Here is a 19,081-nt window from a genome sequence, read left to right as displayed (position 1 = left end):
CTCACTCGTCTCTTTTCCTAAGGCAAGAAAGCCATTTCTGAAGCCTCACAGTAGATCCCCACCTGTGCTACACAGGCACTTTGCCCATACCCAGCCACAAACAAGACCAGGAAAGCAAAGTTCCGGCACTGTGGGCCTCCACTGTTGGAACCTGCAGAGCTAGATAGTCAGGATGGGAGAGGTTGTACCTGCAGTAACAAACACCCCCAAATCTCAATAGCTTAATACAACTCATGTTTGTCTCATATGCTTACACCAAAAGTCCATGAAGTCTCTCAAGGATCCAGAGTGCGCCATTTGTAATGCGAGGCCTCCTTGGTCCCTACGGCAGAGGAAGAGGCAGCTGGAGAGTTATATACCAGCTCTCCTTTACTTCGGTCTGAAAGTAATTTATGTTACTTCCACCTTCTTTAATCATACCTTGTCCCATGACCCCACCTTGTTGCAAGCAAGCTGAAATGTGTACAGGGGTGTATGAAACCCCATCTCCGCTATACTGGTTTTTTCTTATTATCACCTCTCCCTCTGTTACTCTCTTGCCCCTTCCTCAATCAACTCCAATACCATTGCCCTTGTTTCTCTGGCTCATGTTGTCTCACCCTTCCTAAGATATCCGTGGGTCCAAGTCCTTCCTGAATCTTAATGACTTCTACTAAGTCAAAGCATTCTTTCCTCTACCTGTTGTTGCCGTTAAGAAGAGGGAGGGATGGGTTTGGGGTGGGTATGGATCGAGAAAGAAGCACACAGGAGTCTCCCATTTCAAGGTGTGGTTCACTTTTTCCTGAAATGTCTAAATAATCATTCCAACCTCATACCATTGAGGATTCATTTCCTGAAAAAACAAAAACAAAAAAACCTTTCTCAGCTCTATGAAAGAGACGCAGATGCACTCCTGTTGACATAACATCAACTTTATAATTTCAGTTGTGTGAAAAAAAAATCCTATATGTGCACTGGAGAGAAATCTTAGCAAAATATGGATAGTGTTTATACCTACGCAATGGGATTATGAGTAATTTTAATTTTCTTCTTAAGAGACAAATGTAACCCTTTAATGATAGGGACAGGGGAGGGACTTTTTTTTAAAGGAGTCAAGCTTCTTTCAGCCCCAGGTGTCTCTTCCCTACAGTTGCACTCAGGGTGACCAAGGGAATTTAATTCCTAGTGCGAACATCAAGTAGTAATATTATCAGGGATTCATTTTCTGATGGGCATGTAGGAGACAGGGACAATGGGAAGGATATTTTACCTGAACTTAAAGTTGAAACCACCTATATGATTTTCAGTGGCCAGAAACCACCTTCCAACCTGCCTGAAAAATCTTCAGAGCCTCGCTGATACTGGTAAGGTTTGACAGAAAATAAAATTCCAGTCATTTTTGCCCCAAAATGTTGGCAAGAAAGCTGAAGAGGGTAAAGAATCTCCATCGCCACAGGCTTTTTTGAGCCGGCCTGTTATTTATAAGACTTTTGCCAGGAGAAGTTCCCCATGAAGGGACAGACACAGGTGGGCATGTGTGAGCTGCCACAGAAGAGAAATGAGATCCTTGACAGACTCTGGGCCATGGGAGGCTTTCATAATATTCTGGCCAGAGAGAAGCCACGAGAAAGAAAACAGAATGGGAGAAAGGCTCAGCCGAGTTCTACTTTCTGGTTTTGTGTTTGCTGCTTCTCAAATAATGAAGCTCAGACTCCCATCTGGCTCTCCGTGGAGGAAAAGTGCTACAGGGCTGGCACATTAATTACACACTGGGGGCATTTTCCCAAGGAGAAATTCTTCAGTGGTTTGAAAGAAAAATACAGAGCAGTTCCTGGGTTGTTCGCGATCACATTTCCTGAACCACAGTCTTCTGCTTCTTTTTGATAGTGCAGAAACAAAGGCAGTTCTAACTAAAGAAACAGGGACCTTTGATGTTGGAATCGAATCTTAGTTGTTGGGAATCACGTAGGAATAATAGGCCCACGTTGGAGGGGGGAGCACTCACTGACATCAGGGTTAGTGTGCTGGGAGGTTCTAGAGACAAGCAGGACCAACACTGACCACTTAATGTGGTGCTGGGCAAAATCAAGGGAGAGAACCAGACTCTGTTTCAACATCTGTAACATGGGGATAATAACAGCCCATGACATTGTTGTCAGGATTGAGTAAGGCTTGGGTATGCAATAAAAGTTGACTCTCTTTCCCTCCACAGCAAGTGCACATTCATCTCTCTACCTGGGGGGCCTGTCTTTGTATGCATGCTATACACATAAACTGCCACAACCTTTGCTGTCCCAGAGTTTTATTATTGTATTTATTACTATTATTATTCTTTATTCTTTTTTAGATTTTTACTGATTTTATTTTATTTTATTTTATTTTATTTTATTTTAAAGATTTATGTATTTGAGAGAGCGAGAATGAGAGAGAGAGAGTACATGAGGGGGGGAGGGTCAGAGGGAGAAGCAGGTTCCTCGCCGAGCAGGGAGCCCAATGCGGGACTCAATTCCGGGACTCTGGGATCATGACCTGAGCCAAAGGCAGTCGCTTAACCAACTGAGCCACCCAGGCGCCTGATTTTTACTTATTTTAGAGAGAGAGAGCATGCGTGCAAGTGCAGAGGAGGAGCAGAGGGAGAAAGACAAGCAGGTCCTCACTGAGTGCAGAGCCTGATGTGGGGGTTTGATCCCATGACCCTGAGGATCATGACCTGAGCTGAAACCAAGAGTCAGACACTTAAATGACTGAACCACCCAGGAGCCCCACTATTATTTATTCTTAATGTCACAGTTCCATTGCTGTTTTTGAACATTGGTTGGTTTTCTTTTTTAATTACTTACTCAAGAAAATTTGTCCAGCAGTCACTTCTCAGGGAAATATTACTGCCAAGTCCATCTACGCACCTTCTCCCTGGATTTATTTATTTGTGGTTTATTTTCCTAGCAGCCACTACAATTCCAGAACACAGGGAGTCTCGTTCGTGGCTCACTTCTGGGAGACTTGACAGATGCTGGTTAAATATTTTAGAAATTTCTCTTTATAGAAAGGAGCTAAAAAAAAAACAAGGTCGCTCAAGCTGCTAAAATGTGGTCCTGCCCTTCAAAGTCACATTTAAATGTCAAGGTTGTATTTGGCTTTCGGTGTTTTGAGAGGGGCCATAGTGATTTTATATTTATGTTTTTTTAAAGTCAGTACGATGATCTTACCTATTCATAACCTTCATACACAAGTTCATGGCTCTGAAAATTAAACATATAACTATTCACTTTCAGGTTTAAGCAAATCATTTGGTGTGGTTATTATGAAAGTAGAACTTCAGATTCTTCACCAACCAAAGAAAATACAATCAAAATCCAAGCAACATTCCAGGAGAGAGCCGCTTTATCTGAAGAAACAAAGTGTCAGGCTGATAGTGAGAAATGGGCAAGAAGATAAGAGGACCCATTCCCATACATGTGACACCGTGTGGCAACTTAAAAATAATGACTTGCAACAGTTTCCCATCGGTGAAAATGGTGCGTTAAGACAATGCGTTTGATCCTTGCAGAAAGAAGAAACATGGAGTCCTTGAGAATTTAGAGAGCTTCCAAGCCAACCTCTCCACGCTTGTCACTTGTCTCCTGGAGCCGACTAAAACATCGGAGAAGGGACAGGGAATTCTCAGGCCCTCCCTAACCCCTGACACCCATAAGAGAAACACATGTCAACACCCAATAGCTCAGAGACATCACAGGCAACATTTCCTTATAAAGAGCGCCATTATGAAAATGGCCTTATCAAGTCATTTCCGCATCCCACAGAAGGCTGAAAGAAATTTTGCTTTGTTGATCTCTTGACAATCAATCCCTTACTAGAAAAACCCTTTACAGTAGTAAGAAACAGCCTGACACTGACTGGTTTCCCAAAATGAGCCACAATCCCCTCCAGGATGAAGGACAATAAGGCTTCCCACGACTGTCACTTCTCAAATACACCTGGATGTGGACTTTTGAGAAGATGAGAAGCAGGGCCAAATTCCTCATTCACATTATTTTATTGAATAAAATAGGTAATCTTAGATATAAAAAACATTTCACTTTTCCCCCAGGATTTAATATAACTATTTCATTTTGATTGAAGAAAAAAAAAGCCATAAACCATAAATATATTTCTTCACCTGAATTGGGCTATCCTAAAAACAAAAACAAAAATATTTCTCACCACTGCAACACAGCAAAATGTCTCTGTCTGTTCCTCATTTGTGACATAGTTACTCTGTGAACAACAATCCTCCCTCCGAAGGTGACCTCTTGTCTGTCTTCTTGAATATAGACGGCACTCAGCCCATCCATCGTTTGTCATTTTATTTAACAAATGTCATTGAGTACTGCTATATGACAGGTGCTATACTGAGCTGATATAAAGGAATGCCACCAACCCTGCCCTCAAGGAACTCGCAGGGGCTGGGGCGCCTAGGTGGCTCTGTTGGTTAAGCCTGTTGGGTTCATAATTTCAGCTCAGGTCATGATCTCAGGGTCATAAGATCGAGCCCCACATTGGACTCTGTGCTGGGGGTAGAGCCTGCTTAAGATTCTCTCTCTCCTTCTTCCTCTTGCCCTCCCCTGCTCTCTCTCTCTCTTAAAAAAAAAGAAGAAGAAGAAGAAGAAGAAGAAGAAGAAGAAGAAGCAGCAGCAGCAGCTCACAGGGCTGTGGGCCTGAGGTAGAGGGACCAGGGCTGCAAAGAGGCAAAGGTGAGAGGCCAGTTCCATCTGGTAATATTTCAAGAGAATTCTTCCAATAAAAGTGTGAGCTAGTCCTAACAAATGAGTGAACTCTTTATTTGTTTATCCATCTCCCCAAGACAGTGTGGTAGTAGTGGAACAAAACAGAGGAACTAGAAATAGATCCACACAAATATGACCAAGCGATTTTTTACAAAGGTGCAAAAGCAATTCAGTGGAAGAAGGATGACCTTTTCAACACATGGTACTGGAACAAATGGATGTCCATAAATCAAAAAAAGGAAACAAAAATCATAACTTCAGCATAAACCTCTTACTTTCTACAAAAAAAATTCAAAAAAGATGATAACCCTAAATGAAAAATAGAAAACTTTAAACTTTTAAGAAGAAAACATAGCAGAAAATCTTTGGGATCTGGGCTTAGCAAAGAGTTCACAGGACACCCAAGAAGATAAAATTGTTAAATTGGGCTTCATCACAGTTTAAAAGTTTTGGTCTGTGAAAGCATTTAAGAGAAGGAAAAGACAAGCTCCAATATTTGAAAATCATATAACTTGGGGCGCCCGGGTGGCTCAGTCGTTAAGCGTCTGCCTTCAGCTCAGGTCATGATCCCAGGGTCCTGGGTAGAGCCCCACATTGGGCTCCCTGCTCAGTGGAAGCCTGCTTCTCCCTCTCCCACTCCCCCTGCTTGTGTTCCTGCTCTCGCTGTGTCTCTCTCTGTCAAATGAATAAATAAAATCTTAAAAAAAAAAAAAGAAAAGAAAATCACATAACTGATCAAGGGGACTTTTATCTAGAATATATCAAGAACTCCCAAGAATCAGTAAGGAAACAAACAACTTTAAAAAAAGTCAAAAAGCCTAAACAGATACTTTACCAAAAAGTAATATGGGTGACAGATGAGCACATGAACAGGTGTTCACCATTAATCCTCAGACAAATGCAAATTCAAATGCCCACGAGGTACAACCTCACACCTATTAAAACAGCTAAAATTAAAAATCTGATAATAGCAAGTACTGGTGAGGATGTAGAGGAACCAGAACACAAAAATGTTTCTTATAAAGGTGAACATAAACTTCCTATATAAGCATGACCCAGCAATGCAGACCTTAGGTATTTACCCAGAAGTGTAAGCATATGTCCATTCACAGATTTGTATGCAAATGTTAATCTGAAGGAGGGGGTTGTTTTGATTTTTTTTTAAGATTTTATTTAATTATTTGAGAAGGAGAGAAAGAGTGAGGAGAGGCCGATGGAGAGAGAGAATTTCAAGCAGGCTCCACCCACAGCATGGAGTCCAATGCAGGGCTCGAGCCCATGACCCTGAGATCATGACCTGAGCTGAAATTAAGAGCCTGAATCTCATTCAGGATCGAGGCCCGGATTGGGCTCCCTGATCAGCTGGAAGCGTGCTTCTCCCTCTCCCACTCCCCCTGCTTGTGTTCCCTCTCTTGCCGTGTCTCTCTCTGTCAAATAAATAAATAAAATCTTAAAAAAAAAAAAATGAGCACAGAGCCTGACGCGGGGCTCAATCCCAGGACCCTGAGATCATGACCTGAGCTGAAACCAAGAGTCGGACGTTTAACAGACTGAGCCACCCAGGCGCCTGAGGTTTTGTATTCTTAATAGTCAGAAGCAAGAGACAGCCCAAAGGTCCCTCCAACAGTGGATGGGAAATGAGCTGCAATACAGTCACAAAATGGGTCGTCACCAGCAAGAAAGAAGAACAGCTCCTGCTTCCTGCAGCAATGTGGGGGATACCCAAAGCATTATGCTAAGTGAAAAAAAGTCAGACACTAAGACTACACCCAGTAACCTTCCCTTATTATAAAATTCTAGAAAAGAAAAAAACCCCACAGTGACAGAAGGAAGAACAGCAGGCCAAGGGTCAGAGATGAGGAGGGGATTAGTTGCCAGAGGGCACGAGGGAAGTTTTGGGGTGATAAAATGTTCTATATCACAACTGTAAAGGTAGTCACATGACTCTATTTGTCAAAACTCATCGAATTGTACAATAATTTTAGTTTCCACTAATTTTATTGCATGTAAATTATACCACAATAAAGCTGATTTAACAAAAAAAAAAAAAAATCAATGGGAGGCAAAAACCCATAGGTGAAGCCAGGAAATTTTAGAAAAGGCATTGCAATGGAAGAATTTGCTCCAAGAGATACCAAAATATACCATAAGGTGATCATAATTTTCAAAGTGTGCTACTGATACAGCAACAGACAAATAATCAACTGACATAGAGTCCAAAACCTATACAGTCCAGATCAACGTACATATCTAGTAAATATTTTAGGAAGCAATTTAAATTAGTGGGGGGGAAATGGACTATTGAATCAGTTGAGTTGAAATCTGGAATCTATTTGGAAAAAGAATCAAGTTAGCTCCATAATTCACACCATTCTCAAAAATTAAATCATAATTGGTTAATTGGTCGTTGACCGAGCATAAAGGCTCACTCCATTGATCTCATTACCGTGTTAAATGCTGAGGAGTCCACTTAGCAGGTTCTGGTAAGGTCTTACCGTAAATAAAAAGGATTCTACCCACACTAACTGTAGGCACTTCTGCCATCTGATGCGAGGTGGCATCAATCATCACAGTAGGAAAGTAAATATCTACATTGTTCCCTGCCACCTGCCCAGACAAAGAATAAAGAAAGGGCGAAGTCCCTGCTAGCTCTTCTGAGATGCCAAAGAGTAAAATTCCAAGGAGACAGGTGATCACAAGGGCGCTTTGATGCTCCTTGGATGTCCAGGGGAGGGGCTGAACAGCTAAAATTCTCTCTGCGTAACAAGAGGAATTTTGCAGAAATCCCTTCAAAGAGCAGGGGAGCTGCAGTGTGGCAAAGAGGAAGGCAGGGGAGAATTCCTGGTGGCAGGCTGGCCAAAGGACTTCCAAAGACAAAGCGGGCTAGTGGCTGATATGCAACGTTAGGTTGTCGGTGTCCAGCAGTATGACCTCCCCTCTGTCACATCAGGTGTCAGGAAAGACTTCTCACTCTGCATTGTGTGGGTGGGTGGTCTTGGGGACAGCAGCAGTGTGGAGAAGCTTTTCTTCCCTATTCCTGGTATTTCCTCTCATGAGGCAGGACATCCATGAGCAGAAGTCTCCTCCATCATTTGTTGGAAAGAGTTATGGGGCCATCACTCAGCCCCTGGCTCCCTTCCTCATCCTTCAGAGCTGGCCAGATCAAGATCTGGGACACAGGCATTGGGTCTGTTCCTCCTTACCATCAGTTTTATAGACCTGTGTATGATTCTGTGGTTTCTATTAGGAAACTCAATCACTGTGCTCCTGGGTTACACGCTCCTCCCCTTTTTCCTTATCCTCAGTTACTTCTGGATGCAGGCAAAGAGGGGAGGGGATGATTCCTTGAGCCCTCAAACTCCAGCAAGGGGTTCTGTGTGAAGTAAAAGCCCCAAGAGTCATCCAAGTAAATAGTGAACCCAGGACAGTCTCCTCGTGGGAACATTCCAGAACACAGAGTTGAGGAGACCTTCCTGGGGTTATCTTGGTCTGACTCCTATTCTAACTCCTTCACTTTGTCACCAGGGTCCTGGCAGACCTTTTCCAGAGCCTTCTCTCTTAGTAACTGGCCTTCAGAGTTTCCAGGGCAGCATCTGGAGCTATGCAAAGACATCCCAGCGGTGTTGGCCACAGCTGGAGCCTGGCAGACAGGGTGACGGCTGAGGGGAACAAGCAGAAAGTGACTTTCTCTGAGACTTCCACCCAAAGCATGTGCTGCTTTGGCTCCAGAGGGCAGAGTTTCTTGGTTTGGTTTCGGGGGTTGGGGGAGAAGCACAGAAGAAAAAGAGATGAGTTCCTTTTGACAAAAAAAAAGTCAGCCAGTCATGGAGGATGGCTGGCTCCCGCCCAAAAAAGATTATGGGAAACACCCAGTTTTGAGTAAGCACAAATGTTTTTTTCAGTTACTCTAGTCAACACCAATTACTACTCCTCACTTCGGCACCCTGTCCTTAACCACTTCAAGGCTCAGAGTCAGTGAGTCCTTGGATCATTGAGTCCACTCACCTCTATCTACCCTCCCCATTTTACACCTGGGGAACTGACTCGAAAGATGACATCTCTTACCCACTTGGTGAGTAGTGGTACAGCCCAGACTGAGAACCTGAACCCCTGAATCTCAAGTCCGTGTCCTTCCCATGGCTTGAGATTTCCTGGCTCCCCCTGGAGGAGGACGAGTCCCTTGATGACAGAGACCTAGCGTTTTGCCCGGAGAGGAGGAGAGGACCAACATTTGGAAAGAGCCTACTACGTTCCCATCACTGGGGTAGGGGCATCACGGAGTGCACAGTTTAGGACATGTCTCCGCAGCCCCCAGCAAGCCTCTTTTTTGGAGGGCATCGTTATGTGCTGGATTGTGTACCGCAGAAAGTTCACATATTGGAGTCCCAGCCCCCAGGACCTCAGAATGTGACTGTGTTTGGACAAAGGGTCTTTAAAGGGGTCATTAAGTCAGAATGAAGCCATTATCGTGGGCCCTAATCCAATCTGACTGGTGTCCTTATGAGAGGAGATTAGGATGCAGACACACACCGAGGAAAGACTATGTGAAGACAGCCATCGACAAGCCAAGGAGAGAGTCCTCAGAAAAGAAATTGACTCCAGGAAACAAACTGAGGATTGCGGAAAGGGAGGTGGGTGGGGGATGGGGTAACTGGGTGATGGGCACTAAGGAGGGCACATGGTGTGATGAGCACTGGGTGTTGTATGCAGCTGATGAATTATGGAACACTACATCTGAAACTAATGATGTACTGTATGTTGGCTCATTGAACTTAAATAAAAAATAAAAAGTTTTGGTGGGCTAAACTCCAATTCCAGAGGAGAACATATATGTAGAGAGCAATAAAATTATCAAATTTGAAAAAAAAACAACCAACCCACAAATCTACGAACATCTTGATCCCAGGCCTCCAGAATTGTGAAAAAGAATGAAGTTCTGTTGTCTACCCCACCCAGCCTCTGGAATTTTGTCATGACAGCGGTAGCAGACTAATACAGGCATCCACTTCCCCTTCTACCCGTGCTCCTAGACTGGGACCTCAGTTAGCTGTTCCTAACTGAGCCACACAGACTCCACATTGGAGTGAGGACGAAGAGATTCACAGAGAGCAGCAGTTGGAGCAGAACTTTGCATATACTCCCACTGCCGAGAGCCCCACAACAGCCTGGGTGCCTGCCCTCCCTGCAGCCCCCCTGCTTTTCTTTTCAGCGAATTCCAGGAGATACCCCAATACCCTTCTAATGCCCGACTCCCTATCTCGGGTAAACTTGTCCAAAGTGGTTTGTGTGCCTTGCCACCCAAAGAATTTTAACCATGATATTTACACATTTATCTCACGTGGTTTAGTTTCTCCCCTGTGTCCCCGCCCCATCTTACAGACAAGGGAACTGAGGTCCAGCACAGTAAGTAGCTGGCCACGGGCACAAGATGGTGGCACTGGGGTTGGTGGTACTCATGCTCCTTCCACTGTCCAAACTGTGCTTCATGGTACATCTTCTCCGTGTCATCCCCCCCACAGGTATGTAGTAGGTGCTCAATAAAAGCTTACTAATCAGGGGCGCCTGGGTGGCTCAGTCAGTTAAGCTTCTGCCTTTGGCTCAGGTCACGATCCCAGGGTCCTGGGATGGAGCCCTGTGTCTTCCGGCTCCCTGCTCAGCGGGAAGCCTGCTTCTCCCTCTCGCTCTGTCCCTGCCCCCTCCTCGTGAGCACTCTCTCTCTAATAAATAAAATCTTAAAAAAAAAAACAAAAAACTTGTTACTCGAATTGGATACATGGACTTATGTTCTGTTTATACACCAAAGCATGGGTGAATATGTGGTATGTTCAAACAATGGGAGCCAAAGGGAAATAAAACTCATGCGAGAATTTCGTTCATCTTTCTACCCTTCTCTGTTCAGGCTGAATGAGGTTGGAGATCGTAAACTAGGTTTTCAGTGGAACTCTGGCTCACTCAGGAAGACCAAGACACAGTTTTGGCCCCACTGACCCCGCAAGTCCTCTCTAAGTCTTCCCCTGCGTGGGGTGTTTCTTCATCTATGGACCAGGGCAGCTGCTCCAGCAGCAGGATTTCATATTCTCTAGAAGAAATATCTGAACCCTGAGTCTCTCTTACTTCCTGTCCCTCTCCCATTTGTCTTGTAGCAAAAGGATACACACCACCCTTTGTCCAGGACAGTAAATTTGCCTCTCACAGGGCTTGGGAAGTTAGAGGAATCAGAAAGCTAGAGAAAAAAAAAAAAAAAAATGAAGAAAGGGCTGGGCGGGCAAAGGATTTCTGGGCATTTTTCTCATCTTTATAAAAATAAAGCTACTTTCCCCTCTTGCTTTGGAAAACCTCCAAAACAAATCCAAGATCACTTGTATAGCTGTCATTAAACTTCCCTGGCTGACCAAGACTCCAAAGTTTGCTGGCAGACAGACAGATGGTGGAGATGGCCTTGCCATCTTGTATTTCAACAGGGATGCCTGAAGTTCGGGAGCGGGGGCCCTGGCCCCTCACCGCAGCCTCACGGAGCCATCAGCGAGCAGTTCAGGATCCTCTGACCATTTGCAGACCAGGGGAGAAAGGCTGAGGGCGGGGGTCTTTTCCTCCATGGCCCTCTATCCCAGGCCCCCCAGACCCGCTGCCTGGGCCTCCTGGTCGCCCACACTCTAACACAGGGTCTCAGGGGGAAGAAGATGCAGCAGAAATGCAGTAAAATGCTGAGCAGGCGCTCATTGACAATGTTTGGGTTTCCATTATCCAGAAGCCGTAATTAACTGTAGAGGTGAAGGCTAACGGGAGGAAACACGGAGAGTCCATCCTCAGCAGGGAGGAAAACACACCAACGTGCGGGTCAGAGCCCTGCATTTATGTGGCAATTTACAAATCAATGTTTATGGAGGGTTTTCTTAGCCTCTCAACCACTCTGTCGGGTGCCATGTAAGCCTCTCAACCACCCCATTTCACAGAGGGGAACACTGAGGCTCAGGAGACAGCTGCTGCCTGACAGAAAGGAGCAGGGCAGAAACAAAAGCCCCCATCTTCTGACTTCAGACTCAATAATCTCTCCCTTGCCTTCTGCTCAGCCCAGAGCCGACCATCAGTGTGGGTCCCACCAAGCCCCCAACATTTGAACCTAATTAAGCCTTGATTCTTGCCCCCAATTTTCTTTTTCCAAAATGAAAATATCTGTACTGGGTTCTTTTCTTCATAATTATAAAATAAAGACTTGTAAAAAATGTTTTTTGAATAATATAGATGTTATGTACTAGCCAAGCCTCCTCTGTCCCATAGCAAATCCCTAAATCCACCCACATCCGCAGGACCTCACGCCTCTCCCGCCCTCCCCTCAGTTACTTCTCAGAGCTCCGCAGAGTATGCAAGCGCGCGCGCGCGCACGCGCACACACACACACACACACACACACACACACACACACACACACAGGCTGCCCCCCCAAGGCCCACGGGGCAGCGCTCCTCCTATCTCTCCAGCTCCAGCTCCACCCCCCAACCCCCACTCCCCCCTCCCCCTCCCCCGGTGTCCAGTTACTTCTCACTAGCCACCCAGTTTCCCTTGGCCAGGCCACTCTGGCACAAACCCTTGGGCAGCCCCCTTCTTCACCCTTCTTTCTCAGTTGAGAAAGCCCCATAGAATTAAGAGCCCTGGATGTGACCAAGAAGGGCTTAAAACAGATTTCTCCAAGGCTGTCCCTTAAGAGGTAACAAAGAAGTATCAGTGAGCCTATTTCTCACCAGCATGAAAGCAGCCTTGAGGGACAGTTTTCTAGGATGATTCTTGTGGCTCCTAAAGGTGCTAGGTCAACTCACAGTCTCCCTCCCTTCCCCTCCCTCCCTCGCTCTTTCTCACGCGTGCTCTCTCTCTCTCACTATCTCTTCCTTTCTTCCACACTCCCTCTCTTCAAGTTGGCTGACCCCAAACCCTTAGGTCACTAACCACCACCTCCCCTTGAGAAACCACTCCCCTTAAGGACCTGATGCCCAGGTGGAGGCAGCTCCAAACATGACTCGAACCTTTCAACCCCCACCTGGAGCTTCTATATATCTCTTCTTAAACTTACCAGTTAAGAGAAGAAACCCAAATAAAATCTGTCCCTCCCCTAATGATTTGTCAGCAACTGAAGAATTAAGTCATCAACAAAAACAGGAACTTGATCTTCGAAGGCAACCCAAAAAGTTACCTATTTGCTCCAAAGGAAGGCTTTTCCCCAACTCCGCTGAAGGCGGGAGACCAGAGACCGGCTCTGTGCAGCGGGAGATTAATCACTCTGAGAAGCGCTCCTGTTTTTCTGCTCAGGCCCGTAGTAGATAGAACTTTGCCTTTTCTGTTTATCAGGTACTACCAGCCTTTCTTTGCACTTAAATAGCAACTAAAATAAAAGTCAGTTGTACCAATACGGCTCCCCTTCTTCCTCGTTCTTATCAGTACACTTTTTTTAAAGATTTATTTATTTATTTGAGAGAGAGAAAGAGAAAGAGAGAGCACGAGAGGGGGAGGGTCAGAGGGAGAAGCAGACTCCCCGCCGAGCAGGGAGCCCGATGCGGGACTCAATCCCGGGACTCCAGGACCATGACCTGAGCTGAAGGCAGTCGCTCAACCAACTGAGCCACCCAGGCGCCCCTCATCAGTACATTTTTAAGACCTGGGGAAATGGTACTGCTACATCTACTTGGTCAGCATTATATATCATATTTAAAATACCTGGGAGAACTTAAAATAATTGCAGTGGAGATATCTACAGTTAGGCAAAGAAAGGGCTTCTAGAAGCCTGGCACTTGTCTGTCTCCGCTCGAGCAGAATGGGGTACTCCCATCCCTCGCCCCAGCACACCCGCTGTCAGAAACACCCTTCCCTGTCTTCTCCCTCTCTTGATTAAGTTGGCCTCCTCCTACATGGAACTCATGTTTTTGAGTCATCTCCAGGGAAGAAAAAATACGTTCACTTTACAACACACCTTTCGATGAACTCAAAAATGTTGTCTTTACAGTTTGGGCGTGTACCATTTCCTCCCAATGCAAGACATCTTCCTATGTGGGTGGGAGTGAATGTTATTTTCTTTAGGGACCCTGAGAATTATGGCGGAATTCCTGTAAGCTACATGGCTGGTGGGCTGGGTGGGAGATCCTCAGCCGCCTCTCTGGGGCCTCTACTGTTGGCTCATCCATTTGGAGGCACGATGAGCATCTACTACATGCTCCCTCCCCCCCAGCAGAGGCCCTTGGAGAAGGTGCCCCCACCACAACCACCACCACCAGAGTTGTGCACCGATGGCCTGTGGGCAAGGGCCAGAGGGAGGTAAGGCTCTAGACCCTTTCATGTTTGCTGAGTGGAATTCTAGCCCCCATCCTCTGGGTGAACAGCAGGTATGTGGGAGGCATGCATGGTTTCCAGCCATAGGATTGTCCCTTTGGGGTTAATTCAGGCTGCAAATTTCCATTCATGCTCCTGACTTGCCCCCTGGGGGCCCTCTCCAACTGCAGCTGGAATTCCCAGGATTCTTTTTAAAATATTTCCCCCAGACCTCCCTTCCAACAGCCGCTGTTATCTCTGACAGCAGACTGGCCTCTGTCTCTCTCAGGCTGGACAGGCTCAGCCCCAAATCACTCTCCAGTTTCAGAAGTCTCCTGGCTGATGGGAGGGTGAGGGAGCGAGGGAGGGAACTACTCATGCCTCCCTTCCCCTCCCCCCTCCAACCCCAGATCCTACACCAAGGGTTACTTCCTTTGCAAAGTCCGTGCTCCCTCTGCCTTTGGTTTCTGATCATTACCTGGAATGCAGGCAGGCAGGTGTTTGATTAGCCTGAGTTTCTAGTAGCTTCTCCCTGGAAGTGCTCATTCAGGCACCACAACTTCCAAATTTCGCAATGCTTGTTGGTTGGTTCATAAAATTCAGTTTTCCTGGAAATGTCAAAAAATTGGAAGTAGTTTTAGTCAATGTAACAGAATTTTTTAAAATGGCATTTTGAAAAGAAAATAATGAATCCCTATAAGTAAGCTGCTTTGTGACTTTAAATGGTTTTTCACTCACACTTACCCGATCAAATCCTTACAGTAATCCGGTTCAGGAAACAGGTGCATTGATAAGGTCTAATTTTTGTACTGTTAAAAAGCAGAACACTAAGACAGAGAGGTAAAGGTATGCACTCAGGTTATGTGTCTGGGCCGGAACTCTCTCTCTCCGTTCTTGTGGCGTGTGCGTTCCACAATCAGATCATACATAGAGCCCAGAGTTAACGGGTCTCAGACAGCCCACTGAAGTCACGCGTTCCAGAGTTACTTATTATATGTGCATAGAGATTCTACGAGATGCTCAATGCCCTGTTGTTTGTAATACAGAAAGTCTGGAAACAGCCTCAGACCTACTGCCAAGAATTTGGGTAAATAAACTACTTAATACTGTGAATTATTCTATAGTTATGAAAACAATGGTCTATAAGTACATTTGCTGATATGGAAAACTGTTCATCATATGATAATAATTATTGTTACAGCTATCGTTTGGATAATTATAGGTATAAATAAAATGCATAAGAAATGGTGTGCAAGGATACATACTAAAATATGAATAGTGCTTGGATTACAGATGATTTCATCGTTTTCATTTCAGTTACCTGCATCTTCTAATTTTTCTACAGCAAAAGTACGTTTCTTGAGTACTTTGAAATGGACCGAAAGTTCTGTCGCTCCCAAAATTCATGTTGAAATCCTACCCTGCTGTGTGATGGCATCAGGAGGTGGGGCCTTCAGGAGGTGATTAGGTCATGAGAGTGGAGTGGACCCTTCATGAATGGGATCGGTGCCCTTTATAAAAGGGGCCCCAGAGAGGCCCCTTGTCTTCTCTCCATCACTTGTGGATACAGGGAAGAAACAGCTACCCCCAGTCAGGAAAAAGGGTGTCCCCAGAACCTGGCCATGCCAGAGCCTTGCTCTGAGACTTCACTTCCAGCCCGCAGAATTGGGAGAAGTAGATTTCTGGTGTTTAAGAGCCACCAGGTCTCTGGTATTTTGTTAGAGCAGCCCAAACAGACTAAAACATTTTATTTTTGTTAAGTAGACTCCACGCCCAGCGTGGGGCTTGACCTCACAACCCTGAGATCAAGACCTGAGCTGAAACCAAGAGTTGGACCCTTAACCCACTGAGCCACCCCAGGCTCCCCTAAAACACACCCTTTAAAGTTTTAAGATTATTTCATCAGGAAAGCTCATCTGGTTAAAGAACAAACATGGACGCTTACACCCGAGGTAAGTATATTTAATATTATAAAAGGATAGCCTTTTTGGTTTATTTTCTCCTATCATTAGCTTGCTATGTATGGTATAAACTCAGCTTGCTTTTCCGAGGATAATAATAAACATATTTCATAAGCTTAGTGATGCCCACTCTTAGTGAATTTCTTTAGGAAAACTGGACTAATTGTAAACCACATTGTTTTCCTATGTATTGCGTTGGGATTTTTTTTCTCCCCAGAAACATTACGTATTTCCGTTCAAACATAAATCGTATTTACTATACTCTTTACTGAGCAAAGTCACGGAACCCCTGACCGGGGCCACCCCAAATTGTGCTCCGTCAGAGACCACCTCAATGCCCTGTTTGTTCACTTCTGTTTGACTCCCAGTCCTATTTCCTCAAACTCTCCCATGTTTCTCGGCTGCTCTATTCGGCTCCCCCCGTCCCCCCGCCGGCCGGATCTCATCTCACGACCAGGACTCTTTATCGCTGGAGCCTGGTGATTGTCCATCTCCACGGGCAGAGGGGCTCTTTGTGCCAAGGACTTCTTAACCGCACAGCACACAAGGTAGGGTGACATGTGCTGGCTTGCCTCAGATGGTTTATGGCCATCATCCCAGCTTCAGTGTGAAATCTCCTCCTGTCCCTCTCTAATGCACCCTGGTTTGGACAATACATTGTACAGTCTCACTAACAATGGGGTAAACAGGGCAAGACGGGGGCTTCTCTGGTTGGGGACCATCCCTAGCCCTTTCTCTGCCTCTTGGCTCCTGCTCATCCTCCCCCCAACCCCCCCCCCCCGTGTAGTGACAAAAATTATTTCTTTTTCCTGCAAGAATTCTGACTGTTACTTCGTCGTTGGAAGGTCATCCAGGGATTCTCAGACCGGTGGTCTGTGTATATTTTTAATATGCTCTCAAAGGCCTACACCCCCCCAACAAGTCAATTCCAATTCACATCCTCATTTCCAGAACTGGAGCAAATAAATGTGAGTCAGGCTGCTTCTCCCAGAGGAAAATCAAAAACAGGACTGGAACCAGAGTCCTCGTTCACAGATTGTTTCACCCCGTGCTGGTTCTCCTCAGAGCCACGTCAGGACAGACTCTCGCAGGCTCCCGTCCAGCCTGGGGAGAGAGGCAGCAGGGGTTGCCTTGGAAACTGCGGGGTGGGCTAGCATCCCGGGGTTTTCGGCTCGGCCTGCTCTGTGGCTGACATCCAGCCCTGCCTAATTCCGGTTCTGCTTGGTTCTGGCTTTGCTAAGGGGATACAGTGATGGGCGTTGGAGGGGGCACAGGAGAAGAGGCAAAAGTAAAACGACTAGAGCAGGGCACACGTTTTTCACAGAAAGCGTGAAAATGACTAAAGGAATCACTCCTGTATCTGAAGGATTGATATTCTTGGAGCGCCTGGGTGGCTCAGTCAGTTGAGCGTCTGACTCTTGGTCTCGGCTCAGGTCTTGATCTCGGGGTCGTGAGTTCAAGCCCTGCGTTGAGCTCCATGCTGGGTGTGGAGACTGATTTAAAAAAAAAAAAATTAATCTTCTTAATGAAACGGTGGTGACCAGAGATGTTGCTGTTAAATAAAGTGTTCACGTGCCCACGTGTTCATTCTATTCAGAATTCCGTGAGCTGATTCAAGAATATCTTCAAGACGCGCCACCCGCCAACCACCTACGTCCGACTAAGCAGCGGTAGCGAATGTGGGTGGCGCTTCCACTGTGGTCTTTGTTCTTCAAAAGGGAGAGTATTGTCAATGTCTGTCTGATTCCAGATGCTTTGTATGATCTATCTGCCGTGAATCAAGTTTGCCATTTCAAGTCAATGCTTAATTAGAACAAAACTTTTAATTGCTTTTACTAATGAAAGGAAGAACCTTATCAATCATTCCGGTCCAGCCTCCTCATTATATGGATGGAGAAACCAAGGCTCGGAGACAGGAAGCCCAGGACAAGACTTGCTCTGCTAGTCTGAGTCGCGGCAGGACCCAGACGCCCAGGCCCCAGGCTTCCCAGTCTGGGCTGAGCTCACAGCACCTCTTTGCCTGGGCTACCTTCTGTGGGGTAAAATATTTTAATGCTCGAATATATACACACATACCTAAAAACTTCTGTTTCAAGTCTGACTTCAAATGGGATTGTCCGGATTTACTCTTAAGGTTTTGGAAAATGTATTAATCTGAATAAAATGCTTTTGATGCCTCATCCCATAAAAAGATAATAGCGTTCCTTCTTGTTTCCAGAGGAACAGATGGCCTTAATACAGGCTAGGATTCCTGGGAAGTCCTGCGAGTCAGACAGATCAGCCAGGTGACCAGAAATGTGCTTTTTCAGGAAGGCCGGCTCCTCTCACTTGGCAATTCCAAAGGGCTCTGGGAAACACTCCATTAAGGACTGGGAAATCCTCGGGGAAGGGGGTTTAGTGATGAACCTGAGTCATGGAAACTCCAGAAGTGACTGCAAGAGAAAACATAATTAACTTCTCAGTGTAAAACTTCAGTCTCTTGGGGAAAATGCTCGTGGGAGTGTAGGTGTAGACAATTTCAGGAATGAATACTGAGTAACTGAAGCTGTTGGCAATCTGGTGGGGGTTCACGGGAGGGGGGCGGCTCTTGAATGGGATTTTAATTAAGGAACTCGGTTACTGAGAGGGATAAACTCCAGGTCGAGATGAGGCAACCCACCTGGGGAAGGGGCCTCCTGCCGCCAGTCAGCCACCGTGGGCTGGAGCAGGCCTGACACGATGAGTATTTCTGTGGTAAAATGCGGCCCCTTGTGGTCAGATTAGGGAAAAATCCAACTCCAACGGGACAGTACTAGGAACCTGCTTCAATAGGGTGTCAAAGGGAGGCACAGCGAAAACTACTATGGGATTCAGAAAACTTAATAATCGTGACAAAACACAACTAATGAGCTGTTTTATTCACTATCCTCTAAACTAGCGCATCTCAAATCCCAACATACGTGGGGCCCCCCGGGGGTCTTGCTGAACTCAGGTTCTGGGGCAAGGCAGACTAATGAGCTCCTGGGCGGTGTGCACCTCCCCCTCCTCCCACCCCGTGAGTCTCCCGGGGCTGCAGAGAAGGCCCCTGCCCTTGCGTGGGCCAGG

This window comes from Eumetopias jubatus, unplaced genomic scaffold (genome assembly GCF_037043125.1).
Source record: "Eumetopias jubatus isolate StellerSeaLion01/CBP00866 unplaced genomic scaffold, mEumJub1_p1.0 scaffold_1, whole genome shotgun sequence".
Classification (NCBI taxonomy): Eukaryota; Metazoa; Chordata; class Mammalia; order Carnivora; family Otariidae; genus Eumetopias; species Eumetopias jubatus.
The sequence above is the reverse complement of the archived record's forward strand: the minus strand, read 5'-3'. Positions refer to the sequence as shown.